Raw genomic sequence first — 27,903 nt, 5'->3', positions numbered from 1 at the left:
CCCCTGCATCGGCAGGTGGACTCTCAACCACTGCGCCACGAGGGAAGCCCCTTAGTTGTTTTTTAAGTGAGAGTTTTGCGGAAATAATTGTTATGCTATTAGATTAAAATGTGCTATTAGATTAAAATAAAATATTAAGAGAATGTTGACTGGATATAGTCATAATGTGGTCATATATTTTTCATATTTCCACATTTAAGATACATCTAATATTGATTTCATAAGATGCAGATAAATCTTCAAATATTAATAATTTTAAAATGAAAACTATAAAGTTGATTTTTTTAGGTGTGTTTCTCTACTGCTATATATAATCATTTCAGGCAGAAAATTATCTTTGACATTTTAAGTCAAAAAATGAAGTAAAATGTATGCCAATTAGTAGGCAATAATAATTTTCCTAGAGTAGATTATAATAAATACCCAATACACAAATGATTGACTTTGCAAAAATAATCATCAAGACATAATATACCTCAGCATTCGTCAAGCTTTTCCTTCCTCAGTCCATCAGAACAGACTTCATGCCTATCTGTCATAATCAATTGAATATTTTTCAGCTGACAGACTAAAGCACATGGGGGAATTCCTAGATGATTTGATGGACAGCATTCCTGTCAGAAAATTGAAAGGTAGATTGAGTAAGGATTCATTTTATCTATGACAAGTGATTAAGTGTTTTGGTTCCTAAAAGTTACAAAGTGAAATGTCCTGCCCTTATCCATTGTTATGCCATGTTAGGGAATTTTCATATTTTATTTACAAATCTTATGGTATATTTTGCTTTATTTCTGTTACAGAAATCGGTCCATCATTTGAAATGTCTCTGTATAACATGGGTTAATGTCAGTTTGATTCAGTACTAGGAAGGTGAATTCCTCAATTTAATTTCCTCAGTTAATTTCCTCAATAATAAGGTATTGAACTTCTGCAATGCATTAATTTTATCTTACTGAGCTCACTGTCTGATAAGAAAGATAAATGTATAAACAATGTATTACCATTTAGAGTATGTAAAAATGAACTTATGAAGAAAGTTAGCATTGAATAATTAATCAGGTGGATTAATTTTCTGAAGGATGAGAGAAGTCTTCATGGGAAGTGAAGGTTACGTTTTGATGGAAATGAGCTTCTATTTGAAAATCAGGTATAAGTGTGTGTCACATGAGTGAGGGTATGTTTTCCACTTCATTTATATACAGCCACAATAAAATTAATATGAACATAAGCCTAGGATTTTCATAAGAATGCCCAAACATTGGCTTTGACATCAGCATTCAGCCGAAATCAGCTTGCCTTGGCTGGAACATTTGTATTTCAAATAGGGGAATAGCTAAATCAACTTTTCTGATACCCCTAAATATAAATCATTCTTTAATCAATGCTTTTTTATTTGTTAAAAATTTTGTTGTATGCTTTCTTAAAATAAGTATTAAGATTCTTATTGATGAGGGCATGTAATGCTATACACACTAATGTCAACTTCATATGACAGATTCACTCATCTATTATGAGGTTGAGATTCCTTTTTAATAAAATGTTTTCATATAGCAGAATAAGTAGACAATAAGGATGGAAACTCACTGTTTACAGTTGAATTGTGTCCCCCAGAAAGATATGTTGATGTCCTAATATCTGTAGCTGTGAATGTGACCTTATTTGGAAATATAATATTTGCAGATGTAATCAAATTAAGATGAGGTCATTAGGATGAGTCTAACTCAATATGACTGGAATTCTTGTAAGAAAAGGAAAACACTATTTGAACACAGTCACATACCGGGAAAATACCATGTGACAATGGAGACAGAGACTGAGATGCTGCAGCTGAAAGCTAATGAATGCCAAAGATTGCTGGAAAACCACTAGAAACTAGGAAGAAGCAAGGAAGGATTTGTCCCTACAGGTTGCAGAGGGAGCATGGCCCTGACAACACCTTGAGTTTGGATGCCTAACCTCCAAAATTGTGAAAAAGTAAATTTCTACGGTTTTCAGCCACCCAGTTTGTAGTACTTCGGATAGCAACCCTAGGAAACTAACACACTCACCAGATAAAACCCAGGCCATACACAGATTTTTTAATTATTATTTTCTTATTGAAAATATTACTTTTAGTACTGCTGCTATAATTTCTTAAATTATTGACCTGTATTGTTTTAAATGGGTTCCCAGAGGAAAGATCCTTATCATAAATGAGATACATCTTTTTGTGATTCATCCCTCCATGATTTATTTCAAGCTTTATCTATCATCTGGTTTATCTACCAGAATTACCTTAGTATGTATGTTGGTTTCAGGTCACTCCCCAGTTTCAGTAAAGATGAAGATTCACACCATTTTTGTTTGATTTGGTCATATCCTTAGACTTTTATGTAGAAATTTCATGTTTCTATAATCTTATATTCCCTCTTTTCCAAAAGTAAGCTTTTTTTTTTTTTTTTTTTTGCTGTACGCGAGCCTCTCACTGTTGTGGCCTCTCCCGTTGTGGAGCACAGGCTCCGGACGCGCAGGCTCAGCGGCCATGGCTCACGGGCCCAGCCGCTCCGCGGCATGTGGGATCTTCCCGAACCGGGGCACGAACCCGTGTGCCCTGCATCGGCAGGCGGACTCTCAACCACTGCGCCACCAGGGAAGCCCCAAAAGTAAGCTTTTTGATAGGAGGAACTATGTTTATTTATTTTTGTAACTTTCACACCTTAAAGAGTACTAGGAGAATTGTAAGCGTAAAAAAATATGTATTAAAGGAATGAATGTTATCCATTTATTCATTCATCAAATGACAAAGAAGTGAAAAAAAATTTCCCAAAGGCATGTGATCTTTGACAACAGACTCTGGTATTTCATATGACCTTTCATTACACAAAAAGATACAGTATATAGAACAGTTGAGATATAACATCCAGTATTAAAAGATAATGAATTTTCTAGTATGGGTTGGCCATTTTTAAAGGATGCTTTATATTTCTTTCTAAGGTCAGTAAATAGTTTTAATTGATATTTTCATGGTTTCTGAATTTTTACTTAGCAATTTTACCAGAGCAATAGTAACTGCATTATTATTGAGAAACAGGGAATCCACTTTCCATTTCTATTAATCTTGGTGTATTACCGTTTTCCAGTCAATTAAACAGGCTAGTGCCATATTCACCCATGATTGATGTGAAGACAGTATTTAGCTTTAGAATTCTTGATGTATAAATGACAGTAATCCATGAACCCCATTGAGCATAAATACAAAATCAAAATCAATGAATCAAACTCCCTTTTATCCATTACCTACCTAACAGCTAGGAAGTCCATTTTAATAGCTAGTCATTAGAGACATGCCTTGGAATAAAGAATACTTATTTAAACAAATGGCCTCTGCCTTTAATAATTATTTTCTTTTCCTGTCCTTATTTACCCTAAGGACTTATTTTAAAAAATGTAATAGCACTTCTTAAAAATTCCTTGATTGTATTTTATAAAAATCACTAACCGGGGCTTCCCTGGTGGTGCAGTGGTTGAGAGTCCGCCTGCTGATGCAGGGGACACGGGTTCGTGCCCCGGCCTGGGAGGATCCCACAATGCCATGGAGCGGCTGGGCCCGTGAGCCATGGCCGCTGAGCCTGCGCGTCCGGAGCCTGTGTTCCGCAACGGGAGAGGCCACAACAGTGAGAGGTCCGCGTACCGCAAAAAAAAAAAAAAAAGAAAAAACATCACTGACCATAAATTTTAGGATTGCTTGTCCAACTTTCACGAACAGGATATATGAAGAAAAAATAAAAGCATGTATATTTTAGATCATCCAAGAAAGTGAATGAGAAGCTAGAACAAACAATGTCTCTGAGGAACTCTCAGTTATGCTATTATAAGCTAAAATAGTACTATTTTTATGGGGTTGTGATCTTTCTTGTGCGTTGAACACTCCCCGGTTTTCCATAAATTTTCTGACTAGTTGTTAGGGAACTGACTCCTACCCATTTTTGACTCCCATTTTGAAATTATTCATACAGATATAATGTTCCTTACTAGTGGAGAGACAGACATATAATCTAAGTTTGACCGGACAGATGCTTTCACTCTAAGAAATTTGAAGCTAGTGATGCAAGTATGGAATGGATTCATCTTGTCAAAATGCAATTTTGAGACTGATCTGGATCTTGGAACTTGCCAGGCACTTCTCTTTCCACACCCTGATTCTTCTGCTTTTTTAAAAACTGAGATATATTCCTATTATTCTAATTAAAATAAGTCTTTCTTACTAAGGAAACTCAAAGAAGATAACTGAGGAGGAAAATCTAAATAACCTTGGGTTTGGCTATGACTTTTTAAATAAAGTATCAGAAGTAAGTTACATGAAGGAAAAAAAATGATAAATTGGACTTCATTAAAATTTTAAAAATCTGCTCTGATGAAAATACTGTTAAGAGAATGAAAATACAATCCACATACCTGGGAAATATATTTCCAAAACTTTTGTGTGATAAAGAACTGTTACCCAAAATCTACAAAGAACCCTTAAAATTCATCAACAAAAGTAAACAATGCAATTAACAAATGGGCAAAAGAGCTGAAAAGATACTTCAACAAAGAAGATGTACAGATTTCAAACAGTATATGAAAAGATAGTAGCATATGTCATTAGGGAATGTAAATTAAAACAATGAGATACCAGTGACACCAATTAAAATGGCTAAAATCCAAAACACTGACAATACTAAATGCTGTGGAGGGTAGAGCAAAAAACCTCTTCATTCATTGCTGTTGGAATGCAGAATGGTACAGCCACTCTGGAAGGAAGTTTGGCAGTTTCTTATAAAACTAAACATTTTCTTACCATATGAGCCAGCAGTCATGCTCTTTGCTATTTACCCAAATGAGTGCTTATGTCCACACAAAAACCTGCACACAAATGTTTATAGCAGCTTTGTGTATATTTGCCAAAAACTGGAAGCAATCAATATGTGAATAATTGATGGAATGGATTAGCAAACTGTGGTACATTCATACAATGGAATATTATTCATCCATAAAAAGAAATGAACTATCAAGCCCAGAAAAGACATGGAGGAACCTTAGACACTAATTAGTAAGCAAAAGAAGCTCATCTTAAAGGTTACATAATATATGATCTCAACTATATGACATTCAGGAAAAGACAAAACTATGCAAATAGTAAAAAGATCATTTGCTGTCAGGTGTTTGGGGGGAGGAAAGGAGAAATAAGTAGGTGGAACCCAAGCATTTTCAGAGCAGTGAAAATTTTCTATATGTTAATGGTAAAGTTGAATTCATGTCATTGTACATTTGTCAAAATCCATAGAATGTACGACACAAAGATTAAATCCTAATGTAAACTATGGACTTTAGTTTGTAATAGTGTATGGATATTACACCATCAATTGAATAAACATACCACATTAATATAAGATGTTAATAATAGGGAGCACTATGGGAGGGTGTAAGGACATATATGGGAACTCTCTGTACTTTCTGCTCCATCATTCTGTAAACTTAAAGTTGCTCAAAATAATAAAGTCTATTCATTTAAAATTATTATTCAATATTAAAAAGTAAATAAGTATAAAAGAAATATAATAATTTTTAAAATGGTATCTTTGTACATTTGTAGCATTTCTATTTCTGAGATTATTAAAGCAAAGAAACTACAGTGATGGTTTTAGAATACCCTGCATATAATCTCATCAGACCCTGCTATAAAATTTTTTGTAAACTGAAACCAGTCTATATTGAGAAACTTGATTATAATGAAGTAATAATCTATTATTTTAAGTGATGATTAACACTCCATAACTTACAAGTGAAAATTATTCTTTTTATCCAATATAAACATAACCATAACTTATACTTTTATCAATATAAACCATAGTCATAAATAAGGGATCTTAAATATCTAGAATGAAATGTTTATCAATAGGGCAACTAGAAGAATGTCAACAGAAATTTGCAAAATAATTATTAAAAAGAAAGGTGTTCAGAACTTCCACACAGAGTATCTAATGAGGGATTTAATATTTTAATCAACAATAAAAAATAAAATGGACAATTCTATATTTCATAAAGTATAGAAATATTAAAGCCCAACTCTGTATTAGGCACATTCTAGTATATTTTAAGTAAAACTCTAGTCTCTACAAACAAGGAATTTTTAGGGCTGTGCATCTGTTCTTTTTGTTGCTCCAGTCTGGAATGGCATGGTTTTGATACTGCTTTTTTCCTTCTTTCATTGTTGCGTAACACAAAACAGGAAGATATTTACTAAGACTTTCTAGATAAAACTGACAACTGCCTTCTTTTGCCATCCCTAGATCTTCTTCAAACTTGCATTATGACTATGATAATACACAGGCAAACACATATGTCTGTTTAGTATCTTTTCACTGACATAAAACAATTCTAACCTCACATTAATAGACAATTTATATCTAAAATGGAATTTTACTTTCTCCAAATAGTCTTAGCCCCAAGTTATTCAATTTGATCCAATCAAATTAACACTCATAAAGCATTACTGACAGATCTATTACTGAAATTAATACAACAAAAAATAAATAAAATAGAGTTGCATAGTCACTGTAGAGCACTCAGGCTGTCTATAATTTCAAGTGTTGTTAATTCATCGATTGATTTTTAACCTATCTAGATGTAAAAAAAATAAATTAATTAAAGTGCTATTATGTTATAGTCAATATATACAAGGCATAAAATTTGATATGAAAAAGTGAGAAAAAATAAAATTATTGTGAAAAAGCAAGACAGAGTTGGTATGTTAAATTCATATAATGAGGTTCTATATGCTTGAAAAATTATCCATATGCCAGACTAAATTTCTGCATCTGGATCAGACTGACTTTGGATACGGCTAATTCACTGTAGACCACTGTGGTAGTCTGTATCACACTGCAGTAAAACTGATCAGAAAAAGTATGAGAATTTATGAAGAAGAAAGAGGTTAATAATGATCATGTCACAAGTTCTGTAATGGGTAGAAATACAAGCAAATGACACTCTAAAGCATTTTACACATTTGAATTTTATCCCATGAGAATTTTATCCCATGAAAGATAAATTTTAAAAAATTAATTTGTAGTTCATATTAATGTCTATATCTCTGAAATGCATTTTTCTAGGGTAAGGGAATGTCATATATATTTGATCTCCAGTACAAATAAAATCATCAGGAAGGAGCATTGACAAATTACTTGGAAATAGTTCTGATAGTTCTCATCAGAGATGAAGTTCCTAATATTTTGCATTTGTTTTCCATTTGATGATACAGCTGCTATTTTATTCACTCACAAAACAAATACATAAGACTCTGAATAACCAAAGCAATCTTGAGAAAGAAGAACAGAGTTGGAAGTATCACATTTATTGGTTTCATACTGTATCACAAAACTATATTAATCAAAACAACATGATATTGGCATAAAAACAGACATATAGACCAATGGAACAGAAGAGAAAGTCCAGAAATAAATCCACATATACACAGTCAAATAATTTTCAACAAGGATGCTAAGAATGAACATGGGGAAGAATTGTCTCTTCAATAAATGGTAATAGGAAAAATGGATATCCACTTGCAAAATAATGAAATTGGACTCTTCGACCATACACAAAAATCAACTCAAAATGGATTAGAACTGTTCTGGATCAAGATGGTGCCAGAGAAGGTGCTGGACTCCACTCCTCCCATGGATACACTGAGTCTACAGCTACATGTGGAACAACTTCCCTGAAAAAAGCCTAAAGACTGGTGGAGCAACTCGTACACATCAGGCCAAGGAGAGAAAGCACACAAGGAAGCAGCCATGTGGCTGACAGGGTCTTGGAGCTCCAGCCTGGTGTCAGGCCTGAGATTCTGAGATGGGAGAGCTGAGTTCAGGACATTGGACCACCAGAGACTTCCCAGTTCCATGTAATATCAATCGGCAACAGCTCTCCAAGAGGTCTCCGTCTCAGCGCTAAGACCCAGCTACACCCAACGGTCAGCAAGCTCCAGTGCTGGATGCCCCATGCCAAACAACTAGCAAGACAGAAACACAACCCCACCCATTAGCAGAGAGGCTTCCTAAAATCATAATAAGTTCACAGACACCCCAAAACACACTACCGGCTGGGGTCCTGCCCACCAGAAAGACAAGATCCAGCCTCATCCATCAGAACACAGGCACCAGTCCCCTCCACCAAGAAGCCTACACAATCCACTGAACGAACCTCACCCACTGGGGGCAGACACCAAAAACAACGGGAACTATGAACCTGCAGCCTGAGAAAAGGAGACCCCAAACACAGTAAGTTAAGCAAAATGAGAAGACAGGGAAATATGCAGCAGATGAAAGAACAAGGTAAAACCCACTAGACCAAACAAATGACGAGGAAATAAGCAGTCTACCTGAAAAAGAATTCAGAGTAATGATAGTAAGGATGATACAAAATCTTGGAAATAGAATGGAGAAAATACAAGAAATGTTTAACAACGACCTAGAAGAACTAAAGAGCAAACAAACAGTGATGAACACAGTAAATGAAATTTAAAATTCTCTAGAAGGAACCAATAGCAGAATAACTGAGGCAGAAGAACAGATAAGTAACTTGGAAGATAAAATAGTGGAAATAACTACCACAGAGCAGAATAAAGGAAAAAGAATTGAGGACAGTCTCAGAGGCCTATGGGACAATATTAAACACACCAACATTCGAATTATAGAGGTCCAAGAAGAAGAAGAGAAAAAGAAAGGGAATGAGAAAATATTTGATGAGACTATAGTGGAAAACTTCCCTAATATGGGAAAGGAAATAGTCAATCAAGTCCAGGAAGCACAGAGAGTCCCATACAGGATAAATCCATGGAGAGACATGTCAAGACATATTAATCAAACTATCAAAAATTAAATACAAAGAAAAAATAATAAAAGCAGCAAGAGAAAGGCAACAAATAACATACAAGGGAATCTTCATAAGGTTAACAGATGATCATTCAGCAGAAACTCTGCAAGCCAGAAGGGAGTGGCAGGACATATTTAAAGTGATGAAAGGGAAAAGCTACAACCAAGATTACTCTACCCAGCAAGGATCTCATTCAGATTTGATGGAGAAATTAAAACCTTTAGAGACAAGCAAAAGCTAAGAGAATTCAGCACCATCAATCCAGCTTTACAACAAATGTTAAAGGAACTTCTCTAGGCAGGAAACACAAGAGAAGGAAAAGACCTATAATAACAACCCAAAACAATTAAGAAAAAGGTAATAGGAATATACATATCGATAATTACCTTAAATTTAAATGTATTAAATCCTCCAAACATAAGACACAGACTGGCTGAATGGATACAAAAACAAGATCTGTATATATGCTGTCTACAAGAGACCCACTTCAGACCTAGGGACACATACAGACTGAAAGTGAGGGGATAGAAAAAGATATTCCATTCAAATGGAAATGAAAAGAAAGCTGGCGTAGCAATTCTCATATCAGACAAAATAGACGTTAAAATAAAGACTATTACAAGAGACAAAGAAGGACAGAATGATCAAGGGATCAATCCAAGAAGAAGATATAACAATTGTTAATATTTATGCACCGAACATAGGAGCACATAAATACATAAGGCAAATGTATTGAGCCATAAACTACAGCCATAAAACAGGGAAATCAACAGTAACACAATAATAGTAGGGGACTTTAACACCCCACTTTCACCAATTGACAGATCATCCAAAATGAACACAAATAAGGAAACACAAGCTTTAAATGACATATTAAACAAGATGGACTTAATTGATATTTATAGGACAGCCTATCCAAAAACAACCGAATACAGTTCTCAATTGCTCATGGAACATTCTCCAGGATAGATAATATCTTGGGTCACAAATCAAGCCTTGGTAAATTTAAGAAAATTGAAATCACATCAAGTATCTTTTCTGACCACAACGCTATGAGACTAAATATCAAAAAGAGGAAAATAAACTGTAAAAAATACAAACACATGGAGGCTAAAAAATATGCTACTAAATAACCAAGAGACCACTGAAGAAATCAAAGAGGAAATAAAAAAATACCTAGAAACAAATGACAATGAAAACACGATGGCTCAAAACCTATGGGATGCAGCAAAAGCAGTTCTAAGAGGGAAGTTTATAGCAGTACAATCCCACCTAAAGAAACAAGAAATCTCAGATAGACAACCTAAACTTACACCTAAAGCAATTAGAGAAGAACGAAAACCCCACAAAGTTAGCAGAAGGAAATAAATCATAAAGATCAGATCAGAAATAAATGAAAAAGAAATAAAGGAAACAATAGCAAAGATGAATAAAACTGAAATCTGGTTCTTTGAGAAGAAAAACAAAATTGATAAACCATTAGCTAGACTCATCAAGAAAAAGAGGGAGAAGACTCAAATCAACAGAATTAGAAAAGAAAAAGATGTATCAACCACACTCCAGAAATATAAATGATCATGCGAGAGTATAACAAGCAACTATATGCCAAGAAAGGACAACTTGGAAGAAATGGACAAATTCTTAGAGAAGCACAACCTTCTGAGATTGACCATGAAGAAATAGAAAATATAAACACACCAATCACAAGCACTGAAATTGAAACTGTGACTAAAAATCTTCCAACAAACAAAAGCCCAGGACCAGATGGCTTCACAGGCGAATTCTATCAAACATTTAGAGAGGAGCTAACACATACCTTTTCAAATTCTTCCAAAATATAGCAGAGGGAGGAACACTCCCAAACTTATTCTACAAGTCCACCATCACCCTGACACCAAAATCAGACAAAGTTGTCACAAAAAAGAAAACTACAGGCCAATACCACTGATGAACATAGATGTGAAAATCCTCAACAAGATATTAGCAAAAAGAATACAGTAGCACATTAAAAGGATCACACACTATGATCAAGCGGGGTTTATCCCAGGAATGCAAGGATTCTTCAATATACACAAATCAATCAATGTGATACACCACATTAACAAATTGACTCCAATAAAGATGTTAAAAAAACAAATGGACTAGAGACTTAAACATAAGACATGAAGCTGTAAAATCCTAGAAGGAAATAACCTCCTTGACCTTGGCCTTGGAAATGATTTTTATATAAGACACCAAAAACACAGGCAACAAAATTAAAAATAAACAATTGGGACTATAGCAAACTAAAAAGCTTCTGCACAGCAAAAAAGAACAATAAAGTGAAAAGACAACTTGCAGAATAGGAGAAGATAGCTACAGACTATACATATGTATCTGCTGATATATATATATGTATATGGTTATATATATATATATATATATAGGGTTAAATCCAAAATATATAAGAAACTCACACAATTAAATAACAAGAACAAAGACCCAAACCCCAATTAAAAATAGACAAAGAACCTATGTAGATATTTTTCTAAAGAAGACACACTAATCGCCACCAGCTATATGAAAAAGTGCTCAACATCTCTAATCATCAGGGAATTACAGATCAGTAACACAGTGAGATACCACTTCACATTTATTAGGATGACTACTATTAAAAAATCATAGGTATCAGTAAGTGTTGGAAAGGATTTGGAGAAAAGGGAACTTTTGTACACTGCTAGTGGGAATATAAATTGGCATAGCCATTACAAAAATCAGTACAGAGATTCAAATAGAACTACCACATGATCCAGGATATCCCTCTTCTGGGTATATACAAAAAGGAAGTGAAATCTACCTGGAAGAGATATCTGCATTTCCATGTTTATACCAGCATTATTCACAACAGCCAAGATAGAGAAACAACCTAAGTGCTCATCAATGGATAAATGTATGAAGAAAAAAAAAATATATATATATATATATTTCAGCCTTCAAAAGGATATCTTGCCATTTGCAACAACATTCATTAGCCTGAAAGACATTAAGTGAAATAATCAGAAAGAGAAAACAGAATTATCTCATTTACATGTGAAATCTCAAAAAGCTGCATATATAGAAGCAGAGAGTAGAAATGTGGTTACTTGAGCAAGGAGGTGTAGGAAATGGGAAAATGTTGGTCAAAAGATACAAAGTTGCAGTTATGTAGGATAAATAAGTCTAGAGATCTAATGTACAGCATGATGACTGCAGTTAATAATACTGTATTGAATACTGGAAATTTACTAAGAGAGTAGATTTCAGGTACTCTCACCACAGAAGAAGAAATCTTGAGCGTGTGAGGTTATATGTTAATTAGGTTGACTGTAGTAATCATTTCACTCTGTATATCAAAATACCATGTTGTATATCTGAAATACATGCACTTTTTATTAAACATAAACATTTAAAAATAGGAGCATTGCATCTTTATCAGTTTTTGTAGATGGTTTGGTTTACTTTAGACTCGAAGGTTTAGATGATTCTCCTAAGTTTTTGAGTTATTTCATTGGGGATTTGTTGTTATTGTTGTTTTGTTGTTTATTTTCTCTTCCATAGGTTATAGGGTAATTTTATAGGAAAGATGAGTGTTGTACTAAGATATTGTGGTGGACACTTTTCCACATAACCTCTCCAGGATTCAGGTAGTGACATTTTCCCCTTGCCTCCAATACTGGCAGTCAAGTTCCCCAGGTACAATGTAATCTAGCATTAAGAATATGGAATACAGGGCTTCCCTGTTGGTGCAGTGGTTGAGAGTCCGCCTGCCGATGCAGGGGACACGGGTTTGTGCCCCGGTCCGGGATGATCCCACATGCAGCGGAGCGGCTGGACTCATGAGCCATGGCTGCTGAGCCTGCACATCTAGAGCCTGTGCTTCGCAATGGGAGAGGCCACAACAGTGAGGGGCCCACGTACCGCAAAAAAAAAAAAAAAAAAAAAGAATATGGAATACATAAATGTTAAGAGAGCTTAAAATAAGTATACACACTGAAACACATCTTAATGTGCAATCTCTACTGTGGACAAGAGAGAATGACTGCATATATACTGGATACTTGGCAATAAAACAGCATGTTATTTCTCCCAGAAGTGTCTTAACGATTTGATAATAAATTAAATTGTTTATACATGAACCTCATGTTTAACTAAAAACAGTAACTATAAGAAGTCATTTAATTGGCTAGAAAGCAATGAGAAATGAAGTGGTTTGAAGCAAACTTGACATGCTTTTCAATCAAAATTAATGATGTCACTCAAAAAATGGTATTAATATTTTAATGAATATTATTAATATAAATATACTATCCAAACACATTAATGGATTGTAACCCAAAGCAAAAAATAAATATCCATGCATTCATACTTATGCAAATAAGTGATTAAATAAATAGGGGAGAAGAGAAACATCTTCCTTGAAAACTAATCCAAGTGATTAACATAGATATTTTCCTCTTCAGGAGGTGAAGCTTAATCACCTCCCCCACCCCTTGTGTGCAGGTAACACTTAATGACTTACTTCCAAAGAATAGAGTATGGCAAAAATTAACAGTATAGTAGAGGAAACTGGCAAATGCTACTTAGGCCAGGTGAATCAAATTAATATCATCAGTTATAAATCATGTTGATAGCATGTACCCCTGACCTTATGTGATAAAAAGGGTATTTCACCTTTGTTCTTTCAGAAACTGAAATCTCAAATTAATCAAGATGAATGTAAGAGAAAAACCCAAATTAAAGTACATCCTATGAAATACCTTAAAAGTATTCTGCAAAACTGCCAAGTAATGGAAAACCAGGGAAGACAGGCAAATTGTTAGAGAATGGTGATACAAAGTAGAACAACTAAATGCAATTTGATATATTGGATGAGATCCTGGAACAGAAAGAGTACATTAGCGGAATAATCTTCTACTTCAATCTTCACTTGAAATATGATTCAATCATGGAGATGAAGTTTAGTTAATAATGCACCAAAGTTGGTTTCTTAGTTATGACAAATATATCATGTTAATATAAGACATTAAATATAAGAGAAACTGGTGAGGGATATAGTGGAACAATTTATACTTGAAAAGAATGTATACAGGCATACCTTGGAGATATTGTAGATTTGGTTCCAGACCATAAAGCAAATACTGTATCACAATAAAGCAAGTCACATAATGTTTTTGGTTTTCCAGTGCATATAAAAGTATGTTTACACTATACTTTATTAAATAGGCAATAACATTATGTCTAAAAAAATATGTGCATACCTTAATTAAAGACTACTTTATTGCTAAAAAGTGTTAACCATTACCTGAGCCTTCAGCTAGTTGTAATCTTTTTGCAACAGTAATAGCAAAGATCACTGATCACAGATCACCATAACAAATATAATAACAATGAGAAGTTTGAAATACTGTGTGAATTATCAAAATGTGACACACAGTCACAAAGTGAGCAAATGTTGTTGGAAACCAACTTACAATGGTTCAACTTATTGTATTTTTCCAACTTTATGATGGTGTGAAAGTGATATGCATTCAGAAGAAACTGTACTTCAAATTTTGAATTTTGATCTTTTCCCAGGCTAGTGATATGCAAAGGTGTAATACTCTCTTCAGATACTAGGCAGTGGCAGCAGGCCACAGCTCCCAGTCAGCCACAGCATCACGAGGGTAAACAACCAACCCATTACAACCATTCTGTACCCAAACAGCCATTCTGTTCTTCACTTTCAGTGCAGTATTCAATAAATTACATAAGATATTCAAGATTTTATTATAAAATTGGATTTGTATTAGAAGACTTTGCCCAACTGTAGGCCAATGTAAGTATTCTGAGCACGTTTCAGGTAGGCTAGGCTAAGCTATGATGTTTGTCAGGTTAGGTATATTAAATGCATTTTTGGCTTACAATATATTCAACCTGTGATGGGTTTATCAGGATGTAACCCCATTGGAAGTCGAGGAAAATACGAAACATAGAATATAAGTGCCACAACAGACAGAGGGGTGTGTGTTTTGTGTGTGTTAAAACCTTAAAACATGACTCGAATTTATAGCATGCTCCACTCTTCACAGAAAAGACAGATTTCACAGCGTGTCATTACTTTGAATGTACCAACAATGCAGAGTTCAAAAGTACAAATATCACAGCCAGAAACCTTGGGTTTCTTAAAAATGTTTTTGGGAAATCTTTTAAGATTGTAGCTGTCTAGACATGATATTTTCAACTTATGATGGGTTTATCGGGATGTAACTCCATCATAAGTGAAAGATCTGTATTCAAATCCATATTCTATATCGGTTCCGTGTGTGTGTACTCCATATAGATGCTTTTTAATTAGTGATCTATTTTAGGAAACTTTTAGCTTTTCATACAAATTGTGAAGATAGCACAGAGTTTACAAATATCCCACACTTAGTTTCATTTACTATTTAAATCTTACATTAGTATGGTACGTTCTTCATAATTAATAAGACTATGATACATAATTATTAACTAAATACATATTTTATTCAAATTGTCTTCAATTTTACTTAATGTTATTTTTCAAGCACATAAAACTTCATTATATGTATTTGATGCACGAGTTCTGTCTTACTTTTCCACAATAATTTTATTTTTGTCTCAGCTTTTCCTATAAAATTTTATGCCTTGGATATGTTGAATATAACATAATTCCACTTTGACCATTGGGAGCTCTTTCAGTTGGTTGCTGTGTCCCTTTGATAGACACCATCACTGACTCTTTTTTTCTTTTTTATTATTTTCTTATTCTCTGGCACTGTAAGATGCTCCAGGCTTGCTTTGTTATTTCTTCCCTGGTCCTAGAATCAACGATTTCTTCAAAGATCATGGTTCCTTTTATTGGAGACAATATTGGAAACTCTAGAAACTCGGTATGCTTGTGCTACTAAGATTTTCCTGTTTCTAATCCATTTCAGCTGATAGAACAAGGTCATATATGTGTAATACTAACCTGTCCCTATACTCAAATTTATATTTCCTTATTTAACTACCTATTTTTATATTTAGATACTCATGAATTCATACTGATGTCTCCAACTGTAATCTATTAACACATGGATAATCCTAGCCTTCTCCTCTTGTTTCTGTCTAACGTACCACTCCAACAGTGAGAAGCATGGATCCCACAATCTGCTATCTTTTTATACAATTATTCATCCCACTATATACATGAAGTGAGTGGTTTCAGAACTGTTAACCAGTTCTCCATGAGAAACACTTTACCCAAAAGAGGACTGTGCTATGCATGGTTCCTTTTTGCTTTATTTTTATGTGTCTGTTCATTTCCAAAGTCACCTACATAAGAACATTTTCCCACCATCCTTCATTGAGGTTATTTCATACATTTGTAATACAGTTAGATTCTTTTGTCACAGTCATTAATTCCATCTTGGGATCCAACAACTTCTTAAGTGTTTTTCTTTATTTGCATATATAAAGGTTTGCATATATTAGTCTTTGTGCCATTAAGTTCTACTGGTTTTGACAAATGCATAGTGTTATATATATCTACCATTACAGTACTATACTGAATAGTTTCAGTGACCTAAGAAACTCCCTATTCTTCACCTATTTAACCCTCCAGCCATGGCAACCACTGTGCTTTTAACTACCTTTATAGTTTTCCCTTTTCCAGAACGTCATATTAACGGAATTATACAGTATGTAACCCTTTCAGATTAGCTTCTTTAATTTATCAGTATGCATTTATGATTCATTCATGTCTTTTTATTGCTCATTCCTACCTACTGATGAAGAGTATTCCATTTTGTGGATGTACCACAGATTTTTTTCCATTTACAAATTGAAGAACACATTGATACCTTCCAGTTTTCAGAAATTATGAATGATATTGCTACAAATGTTCATATACAGTTTTTTGGGTGAACATAAGTTTTCAAATCAGTTCAGTATATATCTAGGAACTTGATTTCTGGATCATATAGTAAGACTTTGTTTTTCTTTGTAAGAAACTGGCAAGGGTCATTCAAAGTGGCTGTACCATTCGCATTCGCACCAGCCAGGAATGGGGGTTCCTGCTGCTCCATATTCTTTCCGTCAGTTGGTATTGCAAGAGTTTTGAGCTTTAGCCATTCTAATAGGCATGTCTTTGTGTTTAATTGCTGTTTTATTTTGCATTTACCTCACAAATGATATTGAGTATCTTTTCATATTCTTACTTTCCATTCATAGATTTTCTTTAGTTAGGTGTTTGTTCAGATATTTTGAGTTTTAAGACTTCTTTAGATATTCAGATATTTTGGATGTAAACCTTAACTTGCTATAATTTGGGCACATAACTTGCAGTTTGTAAACGTTAGTTTCCCTATATGAAAAAAAGTATGGATAATAAGTGTCCTTATTTTCAGGGTTACTTGAAAACTAAATTAGCTACAATATATAGAAATATGCCTACCACAATGCCTGGAACAGAGGACACATTAAATATTAGCTAATGCCTATGGAGTGTTTATTACGTGCACTGTTCTATGCACTCATTATGTATTAACTTAATTAATTCCTATAACAATCCAATAAAATAAATATATTATCATCATTGTCATCAACATTTATCATCATTATTCTTCTTCTTCTCATTGTACAAATGCACAAACTGAGGAAAAGGGAGATAAGGTAGCCAGCTAAAGTTCAAACGACTATTAAGGAATAGAGAAGCATTCTGGCTCCAGATGTAGTATTTTTAACCACGATGTTTCACATTTCTTCCCATAAACTACAAAAACTCAGGCTATCATTGTTTGGGAAATTTTCAAAGATTTTGACATCTATTATTAGCCTTTTTCCTCCCTCTCTATCCCTATTTTCTTTGTGGGTTTGCAGATAATTGTAGTGCATTGAGTCTGGCTTGAAGGATCTTAACAAGCTTTTTTGCTCTTATGACAAACAATGACATCCCAAGAGTAGGCAAAGTGAAATCCCAAACACTGGTACCAAGGTATAGTTTTACAAAAGTTTTATAATGCAAGCTCTTCTCCAATGTAGCCTTTGCTATTGATCACTCTTATGTAGAAATATTTTTTTTTATTATCATAAAAATCTATATCCCATTTTTAAAAAGCACTGGAAATGTTTCTAAGGAGATGTGGACAAAGAATTTGCCCTCAGTGCTCTCATTCTATGATTTGTATCTTCTTTGTCTTCTGGTACAAGCAGCCAGCAGGATACAGGTCTTATTTGTGATCTGAAGCAAGTCACTTCCCTGAAGTGAAATTTAAGATGCCTTCAATCACAGTGTGTTCTCATTCACCCATGCACTAAAGAGAAAGAATTTCTTCTTAACCTATTACTTAATGTTTTCCTACTAATTGCATGTAGTGGTTTTAAAAAAGAAGTAGAGCAAACTATGTAGCATTATGTAATTTAAAACACCCTGAAAAAAATGGAGGGGAAAAAAAAACAGTCAAAACATCTCTCCTAGGCTCCAGAACTCTATGACACTTGCCAGCATTTTTTTTTATACTAATAAAAACACCACCCTTTAGGAAGTGGCCTTAGGACCTCGTTTTGCTTTTGGTATTAAAATGTAGTAAAGAGGCAGGGACTAGTAATTAAAAAACAGTAATTTCACAAGAACACTGTCATTACCTAAAATAGGTATAGTCACTGTCATCTCCATCGCCATTTAAGATATGAAAGGGATAAAGCACTGCCTTATACCCCAAACTCATGAGCTTCTGGGGATAGCATAAAGGTTTCATAAGTTTGGATACTAATACTACAAACCATAAATTCCCAGGCAATAGAATTTCAGCCTCAATTATAGAATCATATTATTAGCAGAGTTATGACTAGCATTAGGAGACTGATAGAGTAAAATCTGAGGCAAAAGTATGAGTTTATATCTCAAGTCTCCTCTTCTAGGCAACCTATCCGAGAAAGGAATTACAAATTATGCTGCCTGATATGGGGATATGAAGAATTCAGAATGTGCTACTGATATCTAGTCTAGAGTTCAGCTATTTGTTTTTAGTAATCATTCTTTTTTTATCCCTAGCTTTATTGAGATATAATCAACTTACAACATTGTATAAGTTAGAGATGTACAACGTAACAATTTGATACTCATATACATTATGAAATTATTACCACAATAAGTTAACACATCCAGTACCTCACATAACTACATTTTTTGGTAGTGAGAACATTTAAGATCTACTCTTTTAGCAACTTTCAAGTACATAATTCAGTATTATTAACTATAGTTTCTATGCTGTATATTAGATCCCCAGAACCTTTCTGTCTTATAACTGGAAATCTGTATACTTCGACGAACATCTCATCATTTTCCCCACCTTCCAGCCCCTAGCAACCACCATTCTACTCTCTACTTCTCTGAATCTGGCTCTTTTAGATTCTGTGTAAGTGAGATCATACGGTATTTATCTTTTTCTGCCTAACATTTCACTTAGCGTAATACCCTCAAGGTTCAACCATGTTTTCACAAATAACAGGATTTCCTTCTTTTTTATGGCTGAATAATATTCTGTTGTGTGTGTGTGTGTATATATACACACACACACACATATACACACTTGGGTTTTTCTTTTTCCTTTCATCCATCTGTGGACACAATCATTCTTGATAACGAGTCATTTGAGTGGCATAATTTATTTCTGAGACAAATCAAGAAGGCTAACTCTTCCAGGAATTAAAAGCTTGTGATAAAGTATAGTATAGGTAGGACTAAAATCGAAGTTCAAACCAAAATTTATTTTAAAAATATCTACCTACAGACCTGGAGAGTAGACTTGGGGACATGGGGAGGGGGAAGAGTGGGCTGGGACGAGGTGAGAGAGTAGCATCGACATGTATACACTACCAAATTTAAAACAGACAGCTAGCGGGAAGCAGGTGCATGGCACAGGGAGATCAGCTAGGTGCTTTGCAACCACCTGGATGGGTGGAATGGAGAGGGTGGGAGGGAGACGCAGGAAGGGTGGATATGGGGATATACATATGCATGTAGCTGATTCACTTTGTTGTACAGCAGAAACTAACACAACACTGTAAAGCAATTATACTCCAATAAAGATGTTAAAAAAAAAAGAAAACCATCACACACACACAAAATATCTACCTGTTTTCAGTTGCATAGACTTCAAGAGTTATGGCATATTACCCTTAATTAAGTGGTACAGACTAGAAATTGCAATCCATTGCAGGCTGCATACATGGCAATACTGTGCATAAATCAAGAGATTAGTTGTTAAAAATCAATAGTTTAAGGAAACTGGCTTCACCTCCAAGACTTATGCCAAAGAGACACTTGGCACTGCTTGATTCCCAACCTCTATCTACATTCTTCTCACTCAAGTTGTTTCTAAAGTTGTCCTCTCTTGCAGATTCAAGCCTGGAACAGTACACAAGGCTAGTTTCTCACATGCAGTTGTGATTAAATTAGTATTGCTAGATTTAGAAAAAAATACAAGACAGTTAAATTTGAGTCAGATAAACAATGGAGTTTTAAAAATATATGTATGTCCCAAAATGTTGCAATTATTCATTATTTATCAGAAATTCATATTTAACTGTCTTGTATTTTCTACAACTCTAGTTAGTGGCTTTTATTCCATACTTTATGGATCAGCACTAAACAGCTTTTCCTGCTGATTCAAACTGGTTCTTCATCCCTGAAGTTGATTTTTAATTTTTAAATTAATTGATTCATTCATTGACTAATTAGTTAATGGTCCTTATCCATAACTAGAGAACCTCCCAGGCATTCTGGTTGCTTTAGAATGGCATCTTTGCCAATTTTCTTACTATTCTTCCAAGTAATCAAAGTTCTTTCTCTGTACTCACTGAGTTGGCTTGAGGTCTGATATGTATTGATAGAATTCCTTAGAGACACTGACTTTCTGCCAACCTGCACTGTATAGTACCACCTGCTCCTGGGTTCTGTGTCACCATATTCTAACACTTTTTAAGATATACAATTATTTAATGTTGAATCCTCTGATGTCCACTGCCTTTGCTGAGCTATACTTGTACCTGAGGCCGCCCTCTCTGGTACTGTATTCTGGTTAATGGCTTGCAGTAGATGCATGCAGTTGTTGATATGCAGTTGTTGATATGCAGTTGTTGATATGAGCAACTTCCCCACAAAATGAGTATGCTCTCTTCCTTCCCTCATACCCAGCATTACAGAGTTTTTTCAATAAAATTTGAAATTTACTGAGTTTTTCTTTCACTCTTAAATTCTTCCTATGCATTATTTTTAATTGGACACAGTGTACATGATGATCTCTAGGCTCAGTGCTCTTTCCACCATGGTCAGATTTCTCCATGGTCAATAATAAAGGTAGAAAAAGTGATCTGACTGAAGAGCGGAATGCTCAGGAAATATTTCAGTGGTGTATGAGAGAAATAAAGAGTTAAATTATAGGGGAAGGAGAGAGTCAAAGAAGCACAAAGAAATAAAAGTGGATGCATGAAGATAAAAATTGATTACAGTATTTCATCATGCTCTGTGGAGTAAATTCTGTCTCAACCTCACACTTCTCCAAGGTCTTCCAAATTTTATTAACTGGTACACACTATTTGACTAAATGTTTTTCACAGGTACTCTAAGCTTCTCATTGTTGTACACTGAATACATGGCTTCACAGGGCAGAGGTAGAACCTGGAAAAAATATTTTTCAGCTTCTCAAAGTGATTATGATAGAAATATTTCTGATCACAATGAAAAATAACTTTTTAGAAGTATAAGAAGTTCTTTTAATCTCTGTAAATGTCATCTCCCACTTTCTTACTGAAGACAGGTGGTGTGGTTTTTTATTGGTGTTAAACAAGTTTTAGGTCTGGGATAACAAATATTGATTGAAAAATATTGCTAGGACATATAATACGAGCTATAACTGCAAACTCCTATAAACAAATAATTATCTGGTAATATTTAATTCACAGAGGATTCTTACCTAAAGTTTTCCTAAGGAAATCCACCTTGAATAAGACTATGAGGAAAAGCTACATTTTCAAATTTGGAAATTTAATGGTATTTTCCTTTAAAAGAAAGAAATATGTATCACAATTTTAATTTTTTTGCCTTGCAAACCAAAAAAACTGACCAATTACAGTAACTCTTTCATCTCAAGCTCTATTTTTAATCTCTTCTTTCCTTAGCATGAAACTTAGAACTCCATTTTTGTCCTTGTATTTTCCTGTTTTATTTTCTGTATTTTATTAAAATGTATCTAAAATTAGTTTGGAATTAGGAAGAACAAAATCAGTAGAGGAGGGGCTTCCCTGGTGGCACAGTGGTTGAGAGTCCGCCTGCCAATGCAGGGGACACAGTTTCGTGCCCCCGTCCGGGAGGATCCCACATGCCGCGGAGCGGCTAGGCCCGTGAGTCATGGCTGCTGAGCCTGCGCGTCCGGAGCCTGTGCTCCGCAACGGGAGAGGCCACAGCAGTGAGAGGCCTGCGTACCACAAAAAAAAAAAGAAAAGAAAATCAGTAGAGGATACAAAATTTTTTGGATTTTTATCCTCAGATGCATTTTGACTCCATCTAGGTAACCATCACAGACTTGAAAAATTTTATCTCCTGCATCAGAAACTTGACTTTCTTTTTCTTTTACCTTCATTAGCATTCTTTGACCAACTGTTTTAAGGGCTTAGAATCATGATACTTAACTTTTGCCTTTTATGAAAAACAGGAAAAATAAATCTAGTATTAGCATTTATATTTTGGTAGAAACCAATTCATATTGATTTTTTAAAAGTAATTTGGCTCAAATTGTGAATTATAAGCAAGCTCTACATCATTATAAAAAATTGTTAGACATCAGTACACCATAGGGGTAAGAATGGGCATGGATATTTGTATGGGCATGAATAAATACATATATATACAGATGAATATAGATTAGCTATAGGTGTATATTAAGTATACATTACAAACATATTGAATATACACTAGGAATATACATAACATAGAAAAATAAAGAAAAATAATAAAGAAGTACCCATTCAGATTACATAGATAGATTGATGTAAAGTTGTGAAAGAATAAATAAACAGCAAAACTGAAAGTAGTTCAGTAGTTTCGGTGTGGTAAAGAATCGTTCAAGGAGAGTGGCAAGCATTGAGTCCTACTGACCAAAATATAGTGATTACACTGGAGGAAGTATTAGATTAGAATGAGTTATTTACTTAATTGATGATCAATTTTGAAACTTATAGTTGTAATTAAATAGTGTAATTTTGAAACCACTGTACTTTCCTTGAATTAATGAATATTTATTTAACTTCTATTATTTACAATTTTTGGTGTGCCTGCCAAAGATTACTGAGATATAAGTAGTGATGCAATGGAGTTAGCTCATACCAGCTCACTGGAGCCAATTATGCACAACTCTTTCAAACCCTGTTTTCATGGATGTCAAGTTAGTGGCCTGAAATCTGCCATGGTAGAAGTATTTATGGAAATTAATTTAGACTCAGGGCTCCTTTTTTTTTTTTCACGGTACGCAGGCCTCTCACTGCTGTGGCCTCTTCCGTTGCGGAGCACAGGCTCCGGACGCGCAGGCTCAGCGGCCATGGCTCACGGGCCCAGCCGCTCCGCGGCATGTTGGATCCTCCCGGACCGGGGCACGAAACCGTATCCCCTGCTTTGGCAGGCGGACTCTCAACCACTGCGCCACCAGGGAAGCCCAGGGCTTCTTTTTATATACATATTTAAAAATTTTGAGAGCCAGTAAAACATTTACTACTATGTCACTGAGTCATTATTAATTAATGTCTATACTGTTGAAAGATGACATATACTCTTTAAATTTTTTCACTTAAAACATTGCTCTTATTTTATATAAAATTATTTTTCTTTACAATTTAGCTATTGGTAATGTTATAGTCTGTCAAACAGAGTGAAGTAAGTCAGAAAGATAAAAACAGGACTACCCTGGTGGTGCAGTGGTTAAGAGTCTGCCTGTCAATGCAGGGACACGGGTTCGATCCCTGGTCTGGGAAGACCCCACATGCTGCAGAACAGCTAAGCCTGTATGCCACAACTACTGAGCCTGAGCTCTAGAGCCTGTGAGCCACAACTACTGAGCCCATGTGCCACAACTACTGAAGCCCGTGCATCTAGAGCCCATGCTCCGCAACAAGAGAACCCACCTCAATGAGAATCCTGTGCACTGCAAGGAAGAGTAGCCCCTGCTCACCACAACTAGAGAAAGCCTGCACACAGCAATGAAGACACAACACGGCCAAAGATAAATAAATAATTTTTTAAGAGAAAAACAAATACCATATGCTAACACATATATATGGAATCTAAAAAAAAAAAAAAAAGGGTCTGAAGAACCTAGGGGCAGGACAGGAATAAAGACACAGACATAGAGAATGGACTTGAGGACATGAGGAGGGGGAAGGGTAAGCTGGGAGAAAGTGAGAGAGTGGCATGGATACATATACACTACCAAATGTAAAATAGATAGCTAGTGGGAAGCAGCCGCATAGCACAGGGAGATCAGCCCGGTGCTTTGTGACCACCTAGAGGGGTGGGATAGGGAGGGTGGGAAGGAGGCACAAGAGGGAGGGGATATGGGGATATATGTATATGTATATCTGATTCACTTCGTTATAGAGCAGAAACTAACACAACATTGTAAAGCAATTAAACTCCAATAAAGACGTAAAAAAAAAACCATTTCATACGTTTCCATGATAATTATATATTTTTCAAGACTTATATTTGCATCATAGAAGAAAATACGTTCCTATTAAAGCAAATGAAAGAAAATTTTTGATGATGATAGTGAAAGACAAAGCTGAATTGCACAATTTGAAAGTAAACTTGAGTATATTTGCACAGTTTTGGTCTTTATCACTGATAAATTAGGTACAGTGATGCTGGAATATGATTAAGTGGGGTATTGGGGAACTTTAAATCAGTGAGGCCACTTGCAATTTGAATCATTCATGTTTATAAAACATTGCAGCAAATATTTATCAGGAACAAGTAACCAAAAAGTGTGTTACCCTCATGTCAGTTCATCTGCTTTACAGAAACATGGAACCTTCTGGAAACCAAACCTGTGCATTCTGCTGTTATTGTTGATCAATACAATATGACCCAAATATCCAGCTGCTATTGAATTTTCTGATCACAAAATAGCCAAAATGCGCTTCTCCCTTCTGTCTGACACATGCATGGTCTGACTCTTTTGTTTGGTTGAAGAACATGTTTTCTGGTTTTGTTCTTATTTAACTTAAAAAATTTCTGGTTCTGTGACTGTAACATTGGAAAGTATTATTCATGTTGAAACAAGTTTTGGCATCCATGTGGGTTACCTAGGTCCAGCCTGGAAAAATATCTTACTAGATGACCATTAGATCATTATAGAAGCAGTTATCAACACAGCAAAAAGAACAAACAAAACATAACACATTCTTCTCTATTTTGTCCTCAGAGTCAAAATTATGGGAGTCATAGATGCTTTCCACAGTTGAAAAAATTCATATTTCTTATTTACCAACAACATAAAGTTTATATTTTCATCTTTTGCCTGTCTCCATCAGAATTTTTCACTTCCAAATCCCTAATGTCCGTTAACAGTTTCTTATACCAAAGAAGTTCCATATTTTTCATATACCAATTTTTAAAAAGAGATTGGTTTTTTTGTTCAGCCTAAATTATTCTATTTCTATTGAAAAAAACCTAATTAATCTCTTAGTAAAATCTTAATAATGTTTTTTTGTTTTTTTGCGGTACGCGGGCCTCTCACTGTTGTGGCCTCTCCCGTCACGGAGCACAGGCTCCGGACGCGCAGGCTCAGCGGCCATGGCTCACGGGCCCAGCCGCTCCGCGGCATGTGGGATCTTCCCGGGTCGGGGCACGAACCCGTATCCCCCGCACTGGCAGGCGGACTCTCAACCACTGCGCCACCAGGGAAACCCAATAGTTTTCTTAACAAAATTCACCTTTAACATTTATTAAAGTAGAGTTTTTACACAATAGGTATTATTTGTTATAAGCTTGTACCCAGAACAAGCTATGCAGAAGTATTTTCAGTATTGAGATTTTGGTGTGTAAAAAATAAAACAAAACTGCCATCCTAAATAAACTGAGGACCGTGTTTCACTATATCTAAAAAGTGGCTATGCTACTTTTGTTTTTCTTAACTTTTTTTTACTTCATCTTAATAGTGAGGTTATTAAATCATATTTTACAGCTGTTTTGTAAGGATTCATTTAAACTAGAAATACATAATATTCTGAATACTGACTGAAAATAGAAAATATCCCATAAATTATCATCACTGTTTACCATCTTCTTCAGACTTTTGTTTTTTCTCCCTTTTGTTCTTCCTTTACATCCTTCTCCTCTTTATGCTTTTTCTTTTCTCTCTTTTTTCTACTCTTTTCTTTCTTTTCACCAATTTTCTCTTCCTATCATAGTTCTTCTTCCCATTAAAATGCTTATCTTCTTTTCTTTTGTCACCTTTCTTCCTTCTTCTTTTTCCTTGTCTAATTTTTTTCACTTCATCTCATCTGTTCTGCTATGGATCCCCCATATGTTTCCTACTCCTTAGTCTTCCCTTTTTTACTCCTCCTTACCCCTTTGTTTTCCCACTTCTACACACCCTGCTCCCTTCTTATTCGTTTTTGTCTTCCACTTCTTTGGAAAAGTCATGGAATGTAAAAATGTAGAGACAGAAATAAATTCCTACCACTTGCAGAACATCTTGACACACCATACTCCAGTTTCAGTTGTCATAATTCTATTGGGGGCTTTTTGTATTATGCACAGATTCATAATAAATTACATACATTTTTTCTACACTTCTCTTACATTCAGATTCCAATGCTACCTTGGAGCCATAAAGTGAAGTTTATTATAAATTTGAATAAAAATTTTCCACATTTATTTTCTGTTAGCTTACTTCTGTTCTTATTTTTGCTGAGTAGTTTTCACTTTTATAAACTTACGATGTTTGGACAATTAAAATATTTAAAGATTATAACTGCTAGTTAGAAAAGTCCATTAATAAATATTATATACATATTTACATAAAACGATATGCGTATTAGTGTCACCTAAGAAGATCATTAAGGAAAATAAATAGACTTTCTCATATACAAAATAAAGGAAGGGATTATCAAACTTCAGTTAAGAGAGAGGTGGGAGGATGATCAGAGAATAGGTTATATTGCCTCAGAGTTCCTCAGGAAAGTCTTACTTTATTAATAAGCCACTTATTTTCATTCTAAATTCATGAAGATGTCTGTTGGCAAGTTCAACATATTTGTCTAAATTCAATTTCTATTCTTCTAGCTTTCAGATAATGAAGACAAATAGGCTTCATATGTCAAACTCTGCCACTGCTTGGAGAGGACTGTTAAAAATCCATCACCTATTGCTTAGAATATTTATTTTAAATGTACAGAAACTTCTTTAGTCCATTAATTTGTGTAAATAAGAGAAAAACACGAGGTCTTTGGATTTTTATATAGACAAATTTGTCACCCTTTCATATTTACATGTGCTTTTATAATTAAAGATGGAATATTTTCTCCAAGATTATACCTTAGATTGTTTTCTAAATATTCATTTTAGAAAAAAATAACTTTATGCATTATTTTATTACATTGCTAGTGTAGAGATATTGAGTTTACATAGTCAATTTATTTTCCTTACTAACTTGTTCCATAGTATATTTATTTTTAATTTAACATTTATAAGGAGATACACACACACACACACACACACACACACACACACACACACACACACACACATATATATATACTAATTAGGATGTTCAGTTAGGATGTTCAATTAGGATGTTCAGTTATTAGGATGTTCATCCTAATAACATATACACATTTCCAAATGTCTTACTTTAGTTTTTGGCTTTATATAGCTTATTAATATCCTTATTTATATCTCATAAATATTCCAAAGCCTCCAAGGAGAATTTTTGTCCGCCATCAAATTGAACTAAC

This window comes from Grampus griseus, assembly GCF_964374135.1.
Source record: "Grampus griseus genome assembly, chromosome: 6".
Lineage (NCBI taxonomy): Eukaryota > Metazoa > Chordata > Mammalia > Artiodactyla > Delphinidae > Grampus > Grampus griseus.
This window is presented reverse-complemented; position numbering follows the sequence as displayed.